The 14,680-nt window shown below is 39.5% G+C and overlaps 1 protein-coding gene across 9 annotated transcripts in view; it reads left to right on the top strand.

Moving 5' to 3' along the window:
- Positions 1-665: 665 nt before the first annotated feature.
- CCDC91 (coiled-coil domain containing 91) overlaps positions 666-14,680 on the top strand; it is a 108,317-nt gene continuing 94,302 nt past the window's right edge. For 2 of the 9 annotated variants that reach the window (XM_002198323.7, XM_072923918.1), the window contains exon 1: positions 697-848. The gene's annotated coding sequence lies outside the window, so the exon portion shown is untranslated. Of the gene's footprint in view, positions 898-14,680 lie in introns of all 9 variants that reach the window. The other 7 variants (XM_072923917.1, XM_072923916.1, XM_072923915.1 and 4 more) reach the window with 7 other exon arrangements.

Below are 14,680 nucleotides of genomic sequence, written 5' to 3'. Positions count from 1 at the left end.
CTGAGAGGGGACCCCATTAATGCAGGTAAATATCTCAAAGGAGTGCCAAGAGCAGAGAACAAACTCTTTCCAGTGGTACCCATTGACAGCATGAGGAGCAAAGTCCATAAACGAAAACACGAGAAGTTTCATTTTAACATGAAGAAGGACTTCTTGCCGTTGAGGATGGCAGATCACCGACCAGCTGCTCAGGGAGGGTGTGGATACTCCCTCTCTGGAGACATTCCAGACCCACCTCTGTCCTGGCAGAGAGGTTGGATTGGATGATCTCCAGAGGTCCCTTCCAACCTTCGGGATCTTGCAATTCTGGGATGACACTAGAGAGACACCGCTGGTGCTCCGCCAAGCACCGAGCCTACGGTGGGGCTGGGCGAGCAACCACGGCCCGGGAACCAAAGGGCAGAGGCTCCTTGGAGGGCCAGGGGTGATGCCAGGGGTGATGCCAGGGGTGATGCCAGGGGTGATGCCAGCCGTGATTCCAGAGCTCCCTGGCAGGAAGGAGCAGCGAGCGGCGGGATGAGCGCAGCGCTGCGGGGGCTGGTCCCCACTTTAGGAGCTGCCTAAACACAAACAGCACTCCAGAAAGTTTACAGAATAAATGCTGTTCGTTCTCTAAAGGGCGCACAGTGGGGCTTTCCACAAACCACGCTCAGGCGGTAATAACTTGCAATCTTTTATAAAGCAAAATTCACATGGACCCGCCTATCTAATCCACGCTCTCCGCCTACCTAATGCATATTTATCCCGTGATGCAATCTTACGCAATGCTTCAAACAGAAGGTTGTTTCCTTCATTAAGCAACTCGTATTTTAGAAGTTATCTGACGCCATCAGTTGCGTTGACACAAGGTGAGAGAAGCCAGCCTGGGGACAGACAATTCAGCCGGGCGGCATCAAGGTGACCTGGCCGCGAGGAGCGGGGGGGCGGCCGGATCCGCATCCGGGTGAGGCCGCGCCGGCGGGGAGCGGGGCCGGGCCGGAGCGGGGCTGGTGCTGGTGCTGGTGCTGGTGCTGGTGCTGGCTGGGGCACAGCCCTGCTAGACCGGGGCACAGCCCTGCTAGGCTGGGGCACAGCCCTGCTACCCCGGGCACAGCCCTGCCAGGGCCCGGGCACAGCCAGGAGCCGCGCTGGCCGAGCGGGAGGTAGAGCCCGGCCGGAGCGTGGCTGCAGGGATGGGCCCTTCGAGGTCCACCTGCTTGCAGCTTCATCTGTTTCCTCCTGCCTTCACTTGCCCTCACCTGTCTCCTCCTGGCAGGACCTGCCCTCTCCTTCCTTTTCCTACTTGAACCTGCCTTCATCTTCCCCCTTCCTTCATCTGCCCCCTCACCTGGCTGCCCTGCCCGAGCATCCCTGTGCCGCAGCACTGACAGCCGTGTGTGGCGCTGGTGATGTCCTCAGTGATGGCGCATACAAAAGGAGATTTCAGAATTAGTTCAGAGGAGCAGCAGGGGCCTGCCTTCCTTCCCTGTACCAGAAAATTGGTGCCTCTATCAACAGGAGAACCCTTGGAGTAGTTCTCTAGCCCAGAGGTTTAGAAATCCTGGCTGTGAGTTCTTTGCTCTTCTGCTTCCAAAGCCAAACTACATGGCCAAGTTTTCAAACATTGTCCAGAATCTTTTAGTTGTGAAATATCCTACGTGATTTTTCAGAAGTGCATGGGCACCTAGTATCTGTTACTATAAAAGGAGGTAGGCGTTGAAGTATTCCTGGAAATCTCTCAGAATCTTCAGGCATCTACACCACTTTCTGTAAATCTGGTCTTTAAAGATTTTAGGAGTTTTGAGGCTTCTGATTTGTGTAAGAGGGTTGATTGTATCATCTTGATACCTCAGCGCCTGAGCCCACCCTTCTGCTCTGGGATGTTGTCATGATGAGCTCTGCCTGCAGCTTTGGTTCTTGTCAGGAGACTAGTTTATCTCGTAAGCAGTTTTTCCTTACTGTCTTAGCGATTCTTTTTGCCTCTCAATTGCACACTGTGAATGCATCTTTTGCCACCTTACTGCAGCATTTTAGTGGACCTTTGGGTAGTGTTTGTCACAGTGCTTGAACACCAGTTTCATTAGAGCTGCTTAATAGTTTTTGTTCTCAGCACTTCCTGGCTGTTTGCCTTTTTGTTCTTCAGATTTTGCTCTTTCACACGTATTTTTTGATTATATGACCATGAGCTGAGTGCCTCCACATCCATGGCTTGATTGTCTAAAGTAAATGTTGATGCAAGTGTTGTATTTACTTCCTTGTTTTTCCTTCAGGCGCTATCAGTTTCTCACTCCCTAATGCTGGAAGCAGACTGCTGACCATCCTCAAACACAGACTGCAGGGCAGACAATGTCTGTTGAGTGCAATAGTGATCCTCATGCTGGTAGGTTCTGAAAGAAGAAAATCACAGTAAAGTTCAAACAGGTGATGCTTGGAAGCTCAGTGAAGGATAGATAATCCCAGAGCCTTTTTTCAGAGCCTCTTCAAGAGATTTTTAAGCGTATTTGAAAGGAAGACAATTAAACACAGGAGATAAGTTTATGTGCTCTGTACCTCAGAGTGTCTGTGTGAATTGTTCCACCAATAACACTTTCTGCTGTTAGTCTGGGACATTGAAGCTGAGATGATGTTTTACTGTAGCTCAGCTGAGGGGATGGGTGCGTCATATGCACACCAGATAGAGACAATTGGCATTAAAATAGGGTCTGTCGCCTTTGGATTTGTTTTCATCCCAATCTTTCTCTGACCATTGCTATAATTAAGTTTAAGGCTTCCTACCAGTTTGATTCTACTTGGAATGGTTGAAAACTGAGCATACCAGGTGACACATTTGCTTCTGTCACATTCACACAGAAACCTCCATGAGGATTTGGAGACAGAGTGATCCGACCATGCCTCACTAGACCTCCCAGTGCAGCTTTAGTTCTTTTGCAATTGATTAGGAGCTCCTTGGCTGTTTTCTTTATGTCTTTGAAAACAACCATGGGCTGTTGGGCCAGCTCCTTCACATTTATTTCCAAGTGACACAGCTACTACTAGGGCTTGGTGAAGAGTATCTGCTGTCTAGGCACTGTTAGCTGCTTCTGTGGTGTCAGGCTGGTGACAACCATACAGATTTAGAGATGCCAAAATGCAGTTATGCTATTTAGCATATTTCTGCTCCAGAGGAACAATTGGATTGCAATCTTAAGGGCAATAACTCCCCAGATCTTTACGGAATTGCTGAGGGCTTGGCTGGGTTCCTACTGAAAATCCAGCTTTCAGGAAAGCTTGCAACACCAAATGGGAAAAGGTTTGTGGTATGATGGAAACACTTTCTGTGAGTCCTTAAATGTAAAGTTCACAGTGCCTTCCTGCCCATGTTCAGGTACACGAGGTGTGATTTGTGTGTGCAGTGCCCGATAGCCTCATTTGTGGTGTAATCTGCTGCTGCCCCTCTGTGCAGTGCTTCATGCTCAAGTACCCTTACAGGGAAGTTCTTTCTGCTCAAGGAAAACTAATTTGGTTATAACAACGAAAGAGAAAAATTCTTGTTAAACCAGTCTTGATACTCAGAATTTTTTCAGCTGGGTTATTGTGTTTGTTTGCTTGCTTGCTTTTTGTGTAGGGCTTTCCCTTCAATACACTCCAAGTTTCAGGCTACAGACTCTTAAATTCCAAGCCATGTGGAATAAATCTACTTTTAAGTGTAGTGTAAGTGGCAAATCATCTAAAAAGTGTTTCAAGGTGACTTTCAGGCACTGCATTTTAACATCTGTTATGTTTCATTACTTCATTACTTTGATGTTTGTAAATGTAAGAATGCATCAGAAATTCAAAGTGCAGGACTTCTTTTTCTTTTTTTCTACCTCATTCTTCTAAAGACTTAAGATTTATGTGGAAGTAATCCCTACTGGTGTTAGTAAAAATAAATACCTTAAATTTGAAGGTTGGCTTTATCTTTTCTCATAAGGCCTCTTGCAACCCTAATCTTCCCTCATCATTTTGCATCCTTTAAGCAAAGGTACCTGATCTCTAGACCTGAGTCTCCAGAAGTAGTACTATTTTTACATATTATTAAATTAAGTGATTTGTAATTTTCTTAATGCAGAATTATATTATCTTAATTTCCTTGGCATACAGTAGGATTTGCATTACTTTGTCCTGAAACGTTGGGATTGACTAATATGAAGAATTTTGCTTTTCTGACATAGCAGGCTTTTTTTCCTTTTCATTGTTCAGTTGGCAGATTTATTTTAGGTGTGACTGAAATGAATTCTGGGGGTTCTGTCCACTCTTTCAATTAAACCATTAAAATGTAAATTCCATTCTAGGGAGTGGGTGGAGAAACAGAATTATGTACCCATAAATTTCTCTCTAAGTAATCACAGAGGACTTTCTGAATTAAGAAAAAAGTTAATTAAGTTTTTTTACTTACACATACAAGAGGCAATGGATGTTCCTCAAGAGGTTTTCAGGGAATTAATTTTTATAGAGTTTTTCTGCAGTTTCCCATCAGATTTATGTGACATCTGTGTCTGCCTTAAGTTTGTTGGTGTTCATGAGTGTAATATTTCCTGTGATCACCTTGTTACAGACACTGCCTAGTAAATGTTCCGTCCTTTGAATCACATCTAGAGGAATGAGCATAATATTTATAAAGTAATTTTGGATCCTCAGAAGCATGTAATTTCTGTAGACCTATATAATACCCATAAGAGAAAGGCAGGTTTTTCTATTTGTCATTGGAATGATAAAAATGCATTCATTTGAATGTCTGTCAATGAAGAATTTGGAAATGGATTTAGCTTAAAAATGTCTTGTGTCATATTTGCAAAAGTTCTGAGTTTTAATTTTAAGAAAATCAAGCATGTCTAAACTATAGCGCTAATTTGTTACAAAAAAAAACACCTTAAAATCTCAGGCAGTTTGTAGAATTCTGAGGTATTTAAAAACCTTCCACTAAGTGAAAATTATATAGGGCTAAATCCTGATTTTTAGGGCTCCCATGAACATCTGTGGTAAGTTTTAGAATATAGAGTTTTCACCTATTGAGCACTTTCCTTGATTAAAGAACCAAATTTGAACTTCTTTATCTGATAACATATGGCATCATAATACTCAGATATTAATACTCAAATATTAAATAGGCAAGTCTTCACTTGCAGTGAAGCATAAGTAAGGGTCAGACCCTTTCTTCCAAAGACCTATTCAGACCCTTTCTTCCAAAGACTCATTCAGACCCATTCTTCTATAGACTTCAGGAATATTCCTCTCATTTTAGTGCAGTCCTGGAAAAGATGGCAAATTTCTGTTTTTATCAATACAAAAATTGATTTTAGGTGCCTGTGCAACACTAGTGGTTTTCCTTTCAGAAAAAGTAATTAAAATATTTAATGCTGATAGCAGAGGTGGTGCTAAATTGAGACTTGCATCTCTTCATCTTCTGGATTATAATGCTGTAGCAGGTCAACCAAAGCAATCTCTGCTGGGGGGTAGGTTGCTTGTAGGAATACAGTTGGAATCTGGCAGTAAGGGCTGACAGAATTCAAAACTTGATATCTTTGTAAAGGATGGATTTAGGGTGTGCAAGCACATTTTGAAGTGTAAAACATACAAACTCAAATTATTCCAGGGTAAAAACTAGTAATTTCAAGGCTGTAGCCTTGGATCTGTCACTAGAGCTGTTGCTTTTCCTTCAACAAAGGACTTAAAAAGAGATTTAATGTGCTGTGTTATTTATAGAAAAGTAGTTCACAGGGGCACTGCTATCAGTGTTTGAGTGTGCTGGCTGGTTTGGTTTCGTTTTTGTACATACTGGAGTATTGCACTCGGGCTATGAACCATTGCATTCATGAGAGCTCTCAGCACAGCCACACCAAAGCACTGCATCTTTTGATCTGAGTGGATGATGAAAAATTCACAAATGGCAAGAATCTCTTTCAAGTGACGAGTGTGTATGAAAATGGAGCGGAAATTCCATACTTCAATACAGGTATGATAGAAGGCACATCCTGTGAGGAGCAGCCAAGGACTTTGACTTTTCCAGTTTGGAGAGGGGAGGCTGAGGGATGCCCTCTGTGAGGGTGGCCAGGGAGGGCAGAGGTTTCTAGGTCGGTGGTCAGTGCCCCAGGAGTGCCATGGAGGCACTTGGACAATGCCCTTCCAAATGTGCTCCAGCTTTTGGTGAGGAGTCAGGCTGTTGAACCAGATGATTGTTGTAGGTCTGTTGTAGCTGGAACTATTCTGTTCTGTGAACACTCTGGGGAGGGGATGCAGCTGTGAGAAGGGATATTGAATAAATATGAGCTGAAAGGGATGACAAATGCTTGCTCTAAGCTATGGACATTTCAAGAAAATCACTGCTGTAGACATCCTTGCTGGTGCACATGTGCTGTTGGACACATCTGCTGGAGGCAGAAGAAATCTGGAAGAAGGTGAATGGGTTTTGAAGTGCTTCATCAGTTAATAACCATGCTCACAAAAAGAGAATATAATCTCCTGCAGCGAAACAGGTTGCTTAACCTAATGCAGGAAGTAGTTTAACATTTAAAAACCCAGCTGAACAACCCCCCTTCGTCTGGGAAGCAGAAAACAAACAATCCATTCCATCAATTTGTAAGCAATTTGATCTCAATATACAAGATTATGAAAGGATTCTTTGTAATAACCTTACAAGCCTTAAAATTAGAAGCTCCTAATTAAATTTTTTGTCTCCTTCCCAGGTGATTATATTCAAGGGAAACGATTCCACATAAAATTTAAAGATTCAAAATACAAAACTTCCAAAGGTTTAGAAATTATTTTGTTATCTAAACTTCCATTAGATTGTAAATAAATAAATAAATATACTAAATATTAGGAGTTCATTCTGTGTTTCCTTAATGTTTATTCTGTGTCTCCTTAAGGTTTCTGAATAAAGTGAATGCAGGTAAAAGCTATCCAATATTCTGTGTATTGCTGTGAAAACTTGGTCTTGTAGTTCTTTATACCTAAATACTTCGCCAGAACCCACTGCTAGAATTTTTTTATCTACAGAAAGATGGAAATGCTTTACTTTGAATTTGATTTAGTATCCATTTATATTATATACCTATGTTTTCATTTAAGTATTTTCTGTTTATTGCAGAACACATTGATGTTTGTGATTTTGTAAAAATTTCTGAGGAAGAGAGACCTACAATCAAGTTCTTTGTGCTAGGCTTGCTTTTTTCAAAATTTTAACAACACATTACTGTGTTACCATTCTTGAGCTTAGTGTGTGTGTATAGACAGAAATAAAGTGGAAATCCTGTCTCTGAGGATTGGAATTTAGTGTCGATTTAAATGGAAGCTGAAATATTTTAGCATGCATTTGCCAGTTAAGCGTTTAAAAGGACCTTCCACGGGGTGCAGCTTCTGAAATAGTGTAATAGTGAGTTTCTGAAGAGGTTTCCACATGATGCATATGCCACAGTCAGCTTGCTTTTAGTTTGTAAGCTACCACAGTGAAAAATCAGTATCTTGGCCTGACCCACTATAGGCTGAAGAAAAGTTGTACTTTTGGAATTGTTAAGGTTGGAAAAGACCTCCAAGATGGCCGGGTCCAACCATTAACTTCACACTGCCAAGTTCACCACTAACCCATGGCCCCAGGTGCCGCATCCACACATCTTTTGAATGCTTCCAGGGTTGGTGGCTCCACCACTGCCCTGGGCAGTCTTTTCCAGTGCTTGACCACCCTTTGTGGAAGATTTTTTTTTCTCAATATTCTGTCTAAACACCTCCAGGCACATCTTGAGGCTCTTTCCCCTTTTCCTGTCCCTTGTTCCCTGGGAGGAGAGCCTGACCCCTGTCTGGCTGCACTGTCCTGTCAGGGAGTTGTGGAGAGCCAGAAGGTTCCCCCCAAGCATTCTTTTCTCCAGTCCTCAACATTCCCAGCTCCCTCAGCCGCTTCATTCAGAACTCTCTGGGCCTGTTCACCCAGACATTTATTTTACCCAGCAAAGAGTTCACAAGTTCAAGCCAAGAGCAGCCGGCTTCTCCAGGTGAAGACAATGGAAAAAGATAAGTTCTACTAAAGTCCAGGTAAAAATAGTCCAAAGCCCTCATCCAAAATGTGGGTTACCTTGTCACAGGAGATCAGGTCAGATCCTCCTTCCCTGTCTGTTTGTAGGTGGGAGGAATACTTGCTAATGTCCAGCCAACTGGGACCTGCCTAAATAGCCAGGACTGCTGGTACATGGTTGGAAGTTTCTCTGTGGGCTCTCTCAGCAGCTTGCTCAGCACACTGGTGCTGAGGATCTACAGCCAGCCCCGTAGATCTGTGTGTGTCTGAGAGGCACAGCAGCATCGTCTTCCGGAATGTGGGGGTTCATTCTGCTCCCTTTCCCTCTCTTCCAGCTCAGGGCTGGCTACCCTGGGGACACCTGGTCTTACTACTGAAGACTGAGGGCAAGACAGCACTAATTACCTCAGCCTTTTTCTCATTCTTTCTCACTATTATTTTCCACTGCATCCAATGAGGATGGAGATTTAGCCCTCCTTTTCTTGCTGTTGTATTTATAAAGTCATTTTTGTATTGTGTTTTATGGCACTAGCCAGGTTAAGTTTTAGTTGGGCTTAGGCTCTCTTGGATTCCTCCCTGCAGAACCTCATGCCCACGTTGCAGTCCTGTCTCCCCTATGCTGGGTTGGATTTCTAGCAGACACCCAGTAAAAGGGCCAGCAATCATAAGACTTCTCCCAGTCCTTTAGAGAGTATTTAATCTGTCTCCATCCTGGTTGGGGGGCTGTAACACACTCCCACTGGGATATCTGCCTTGTTTTTTAACCAAAACACTTTTTACCCAAAACACTTTCTGCCCCCACCTCCCCTTTTTTTCTTTTTTTTTTTTTTTTTTTTTTTTTTTTTTTTTTTTTTTTCCCCCCTCTGGACAAGTTCCTGTCCATTTTTTTAGCACTGATGGACAATAGCATTGTAAACCGACTCTGGAAGGGGTCTCAGAAAATAAGTTTAAAACCACTTTTGTTTAATTCACTTAAAAATGATTCTTGCAGAAATTTAGGATTAATCACAGTGTGATGAATGATAAAATGAGATACTGATACTCTGAGACCAGATTAACCTTATTATTAGGAGCTAAAATATAGATTCTGCTTTGGGAATTTTATAAATACTTTTTCTAATTAAAGAGTGCTCAAAAAGTGTGTAATACAGCTATTTAACTTCCATCAATATTGAATGTACCTGGGATTTAGTTAAATTATCCTTACAAATTACTTATGAACTGCCTTTAACGTTTATAAAGGGGCCTGACTTGCCCTCTTGTTGGGGTTGAGAGAACATTATTGTTTTAAGAATCTTTTAAGTGTAGAAGAGACAAGAACTAATATACTTGAAAATGTCAAAAACTGAGTCAAATTATACTTATGTTTGGAAACTATTTCATTTAAATTGACTGTGTGCCCTGGAGACTTTGCTATACCTAGATCCTTTTGTTTTCCTACCTGAAAATAAATGTGTTCTTTATCTTTCTCTTTATATATATACCTATATCTAGGTGCATACATCTGTGTTACCTCAGTGGTTTTTCCACAATAGAACAAAGTCAGTAGTTGTTTTTTGGGTTTTGTTTTGTGTTTGTTTTTTTTTCTCTTTTTATTATAACAAGCTGAAATAATGTAGTGTAAATCCTTAGTACTTTCAGAGCATACCTTTAGAAGTTAACCACCTTTCTCATTCATTTATGAAGGACCAAGGTAATACTGTTAGAAAATGAACTTATCAATAAAAGGTTTCAAAATGTTTTTACAAGATATTGGCTTGCTAAATTGCCTTCATGTATTCCAGAGTGTGTATTGAGTTATTGTGATGTAAACTGTATTAAAGACATGTTTTTAGTAAAACAGCTGAATACTGAGTAGCAAGAGTACTCAAAAATAGTTACAAAAATGTAAATCACTTTTTACAAGTTATGATCTAGATGTATTATATGTAAAACACACTCAGAAATGAAGTAATTCTCCTTCTAAAATACTTGAATATTTTTTCTTAGAAAAAAAAAAGGAAAAAACAAAATACAATTTGATTTTAAATGGTTGTGTTCCAGTAACGTCTATGCTAAAATCTTTCCCATTTCCTCATGGTGTAAAATACACCATAAGCATATTAGAGTCTCTAGTTAATAAATAAGGGTTTTGAGGTTTGTTTTTTTTTTAAATATTTTTTATGTTAAATTTTATGTCAACATTGAATCCCATGGAAAAATTACTGTATCTAAAAAATTGTGTATCTAATCTGGTGTAACACTGCATGACTGCCGAACACGTGAAGATGGTAAAGCTAACAAAGGATGAAACTGTGTCTTTGGTACAGCAGGGGCTAATGATTAGTTTTTGCTATTAATCCAGTCCAGGTTCCTCCATAAGATTTGAATTATAAACCCACACGCCAAATAAAAAAGTGAAGGAAGGCTGAAAGGAGACCAACAGTCTCAGAGTTGAGTTTAGTTCTAGTCTTAGACTAGAACAGGCAGGCTTCTGGTCAGAATTTTGGTACCAGCCAGCCAGGCTCCCTCCTGAGCAGCTGCCCTCATTAAATGCACTGGCTTTAAATTTCTTAAAATTATTTCAGCATTTTAAAGGTTTTTTTCTTTGTTCCTATTTAGTGAAATGCTTTACAATATTAATTTTCTGTGTAAGTTGTGCAGTGTGCAATATTTGCCCTGGGGAAAGTGGTCATTTGGTGATAGGAATGACCTATTAATTATGAATGAAGGAAGATAGTTGTGAGCTTTCCAGTTGATTTTTTTTTTTACAATAATATATTTTAGAAGATGGCTGGATTAGCTTGATGTTGGCCATTCACCTACATTTCTTTGTCAAAGCCTCTACAGAAAGTTATAGTTACCACCTGAAACTCTAAATTGCTAAATGCGGGTTTTTTTTAATTACTATTGAGTGTAAGTGTAGGGCATTAATGGTCATTGTTGTAATATTCAAGTTCTTTCTTGCTAACTTTAGTCAAACAGAACTTATTTTCATTGGGAATTTTGCTGACTGAAGACTATGTAATTGCCGAGTAATTAACGTAGTTAAAAGATATCACTCTACATGAAGTTTGCACTTTGGAACCCGAATGTTCTGTTGGTTTTTGCAGCATCGCCAGAAGGGATACTTTTGCATAGTAATTTCTGAATAAACTTCAGCAGTTCTCCTTAAACAGTGCTGGTTTCAAAAGCCATTAGACTCTGTGAATATGTAGGGCCCTTGTTATCATAAATAAGTCCATGAATTCCCAAGTATATTATATCTAATTTCACTGTGTGCTTGTGTAAATAACTGTCCACTACAACTTGTTCCTGTTTTGTTCTTGTACATGTATTCTACATGCACGGAAGTTTTACACTTTGGGATGAATATCTGTTAGGCATGCATTTACTCATTTACTTCCAGTTTAGCAAAGGTCTTAGAGGACTTAAAAATTGTGGTTTAAAATAAATTAGCTGGGAGAAGGAACAATTGATTTCTTTTCAACTGGGAAGATATGGAGCATTTTGGTTTTGTCTGTTTGTTTGGGGTTGGGAGGGAGTTTAACTCCTCTTGAATGAGAAATAATTTTTTCTTAATTGTTAATGACATGATATTCTTGGAATGTGCCCTCCTCACTTGCTTGGTCCTTAAATGTCCTAGTAATTTGCTGAGTATGGAACCTCTTTGGAAATGTATCCCTCTTTCTGAGAAGGGCCTGGTAGTTCTAACAAATCTTTGTCAAAAACTTCGTGCCTAGAGAAGAGCTGTATTCTAGAAATGCATAGTAGGCAAAAAGAATCAACCCAAAGTGACAAATTATTGTAATGTATTGTGATCTGATTTAAAGAAAAGCATTTAGGTGTTGGCTCAAATCCTGTTTTCGCTCTGGCCTGTTCTGGAATCTCTGTTGCAGCTCCCTCAACATATTACAAAGGCATTGATGGCACTCAGCTCTTTCTGTGAGAAATAAATATTTTATATTTTTTGATTGCTACAGAGAACATATAATTATGATAATATCAATTTGGTCAAAAGTCATGTGATGAAAATGTTGTGTTGCATGCTTAGGAGCAGACCAAACAGGAAGATGAAAAAAAAGAAATATAATGTGCACAGACATTCTGGCAGCAGTGTTTTCGGTTGGAAAGCACATTCACATTTTTATTTTACTTTTTTATGACTTGGGAGTTGGACAATGTGAAACCTCTCCAGTTTGCTTCGTGAGAGCCATATGAAAAGGAATTTTAAGTCGCATCGTGAGTTGCTTCTTCATGAACTGGACCATCTCTTTGGAGAGCATGGAAAGTTAAGTTAATCTGCTTAATATGTGAACAAAAAGTAATCAAGTCTCTTTTTAAGTATTAGTAAAGGCAGAAAAAGATGCAATGATGATACATTATTCTTTCTGTGTATGAGGGAGAGTAATATCTGGCCTTTTCTGCTTCTAACAATATATCTAGAGCTTTCAAACAAGGGATTAAAAGGGGTTTTTAAATGACCAGTTGTGTTGTATTTTAGTTTTTGCATTAAACTTCCATAAAATCTGAATGTCTAACAGATTATTGGGGTGAAATAAATATTATTAGCATTATTTAAAGTTTTCTTTTTTGAGACCAGCAACTGAGTCATATAAAATCAGAAGGACTTGAAAATCTGAGACATAATGTCATGTCAGAGAAATAGCTTAGTATCTTTTTTCTTGCCTGAAAGAGTACCTTTCCCTGTGAGAGGTGCTGTACTTTCAGAGTTTAGAGGAAGCTGAGGGGAGTTGTTTTATTAATGGGAAAAGTGAGTCTTCCAATCCATTAGGAGACATAGAGGAATGATAAAAGAATGCTGTGTATTTTTATTTAGTACATCCCTATCTTAAATAATTTATTTATTTAGTATAATCCTGTCTTATCATATGCTGCTGATTTTGTGGGATTTTTTGGTTATTTGGTGGTTTGGTTTTTTTTTTTTTTGGTTTTTTTGTGTTTTTTTGAAGTATCCATGGTCATGTATCAGCTTTCCTAACATAAGATTAGAATGATAACCTGTACATGCTGACATTTCACAGTTTTTGTGAACTGTCTATATGTAAGTTAAAGAGTATCTTTTTCATAATATTTAACTATCAGGTGTACTGATTATCCTTTATATTTAGACTTTTACTATCTCATTTTACTTTTAATTAAGATAAAAAAACCCCTCATTTTTAAATGCATAACAAGATGATCTACAGAATTTTTAAAGTTTGTGGGTTTTCCTTCTTTTTTTACTTTAAAGATTGTTCTTCCTGTGAAGGAGTGTTGGTTTTTAGAATAAGTGATTCACTCAGCACCAGATTTTCCTAGGCAGTGCATCGTGCCAACACCTGGTATTACCCTGTGTTTGGTTTTATTTAGTTGGGTTTTTTTACTTTTTATTTTCCTGTAAAGCATATATTCCTTCTTAATCTGAAAGGTCTTGAGCACTCTTTTCATAACATTAATGACATTTATTAGTGCAAGTTACCACACATCCATATGAGCATGCATTCAAAGACCTAGATTTTTGTTTGACATGTTGTTGTATTAAATTGTGTTGCTGTGATGCCCTTACTGTTACTAAGATTGTGTCAAACCTTCTATTTTCACATACCTGTTCTGTGACAAAGTTCGCTTGAGGCAGAACCTGGTGCTTTTTACTCTTGGAAAGCTTCTCCATTTTGCAGACACCTCTTTTTAAGTTCTTTAAACTTAAAGCATATTACTGTGATTTGCAGGTAAAAAGAACTGATTGCATTTGCTAATGCTGCTTATTAACAGTAACATGGAGAAGCAGGAGGATTTCAGCTGTCAGTCTGAGTTCTTGAAGCTCAATAATATTTTAAGTGGGAATGCATTTGAAACATGTGACCCCTTCTCTTTGCTTTTAAACCCTCCATTTCTTAAACTTATCAGACATGAACTGTAGAAGAAAGGCCACAGTTTGTTCTAGCATTCCCAAACTTTTAACAGGAGGTGTTTCTGTACCCTCTATTTGATTCTAAGTAAAAAGATTATTTTCCTAAATCAGCGCTGTAGAAAAATCAAGCATATTGTTGGAGTGACTGGTTGCATGAAATTCTTGGAACTGATACCAGCTCTTCTCTTGAGAGGGAAGCCCTGAATTACAAAGCACTGTGTCTTGTTCAAAGGCTGAGAGGAAGATAAAGGCTGAGACTACTGAAACTGGCTCAAAGAGCCATTGATTCATTTTAAAGCATTAGATTTTTCTTTTGGAGAAAAAGAGTTGTTATTTGTGAATCTTCATGATCAAATAGTACCATTTAATGATTCCTAGGAAAGGTTTTGTATAAAGTAATGAAATTAACAAAGTAATTTATTACTTCCAAAGAGGCATCCCCATGCAGTTTTGCTTTCTTGTCAGGATATTTTTTTCCTTAATGCTAAAAGTTCACCTCAGCCTTTTTCAAGAAACATTTCTGTTGAGTACAAAGATTTATGTAAGATATTTATTCTTTGAACTTGTGATGAAAATAGTTCTTAGAAACATAAAATCATAGAATGGTTTGGGTTGGAAATTACATCAAAACTCATTCATTTCCAACCCCTTCCACTTCCAATATCTTCCACTATCCCAGGTTGCTTGGAGCCCCATCCAGCCTGGCCTTGGACACTTCCAGAGATGGGGCAGCCACAGTTTCTCTGTGCACCCTGTGCCAGGGCCTCAGCACCCTCACAGGGAAG

This window comes from Taeniopygia guttata, chromosome 1A, assembly GCF_048771995.1.
Source record: "Taeniopygia guttata chromosome 1A, bTaeGut7.mat, whole genome shotgun sequence".
In the NCBI taxonomy this organism is placed as follows: domain Eukaryota; kingdom Metazoa; phylum Chordata; class Aves; order Passeriformes; family Estrildidae; genus Taeniopygia; species Taeniopygia guttata.
This window is presented reverse-complemented; position numbering and strand designations above follow the sequence as displayed.